At 37.9% G+C, this 910-nt stretch overlaps 1 protein-coding gene across 1 annotated transcript in view; it reads left to right on the top strand.

Annotated features, from left to right (window-relative positions):
• Positions 1–910, top strand: part of LOC106876469 (fibrillin-2) — a 148187-nt gene that overhangs the window by 43449 nt on the left and 103828 nt on the right. The window lies entirely within an intron of this gene.

The raw sequence follows: 910 nt of genomic DNA, 5'->3' as shown, positions 1-910 counted from the left end.
TAATCATGCATAATCTTCTAGCTTCAAGATTTCGATAATACGTTTGTTTATTTTTAGAATGACATTGTATGGTAGGTGTGAGAGGCCAGATCCAGTCGGTTTGAATATAAAGCAAGTAGAATATGTTGGGCGGAGAATCTTTCCTGTTTGGCTGCCGATTTTCAGTCTCTACAATTTCTGTTCAAATTGATTTCGTATTCGGTGTAATGATGTAGTTTTATATACTAATCAATGCCACGAAATTCATTTCGCCACAAACCAATAAATTAGCATTTAAAGTCTGCAAATTTTGGGTAATTTTAGCCAATTGTAAACCACAGACACATTCATGCCTGTTTCCATAGTAACAAGCCAAACATGGCAAATAAAAGAAATCATTATCATCATCATCGTCATCATCATCCTCTATATTATCATCATTATTTCATATGTGCACGACAGAGCAGACGGTTGGAAAAGAAAAATTACAAACGTCTGGTTACAAGTAACCTTAGATGCCAAGACCCTTCCTAAGTTTCCTATCCGTTCCTAATGATACTATTTTCTGGCGCTGCCTATTTCCTCTTTCCATCTGTTCAAATCTATGGGGATAGTTCCTAATACTGAGAGTCGTCGTCATCGTCATCATCATCATCATCATCAACATCATCATCAACATCATCATCAACATCATCAGCATCATCATCAGCATCATCATCAACATCATCATCAACATCAAAATCATCATCATCATCATCATTAGTAGTAGTTGTAGTAGCAGCAGCAGCAACAGTAGTGGTAGTAGTAGTAGTAGTAGGTCAAAGCAGTTTTAAGTCAAAACTCAGTAAATTCATGCATACACACACATGCACACGCTCGCACACACACAAACATCGCCCCCCCCCCACACACACGCACACACACACATGTA

This window comes from Octopus bimaculoides, chromosome 25 (genome assembly GCF_001194135.2).
Source record: "Octopus bimaculoides isolate UCB-OBI-ISO-001 chromosome 25, ASM119413v2, whole genome shotgun sequence".
Lineage (NCBI taxonomy): Eukaryota > Metazoa > Mollusca > Cephalopoda > Octopoda > Octopodidae > Octopus > Octopus bimaculoides.
The sequence above is the reverse complement of the archived record's forward strand: the minus strand, read 5'-3'. Positions and strand labels throughout refer to the sequence as shown.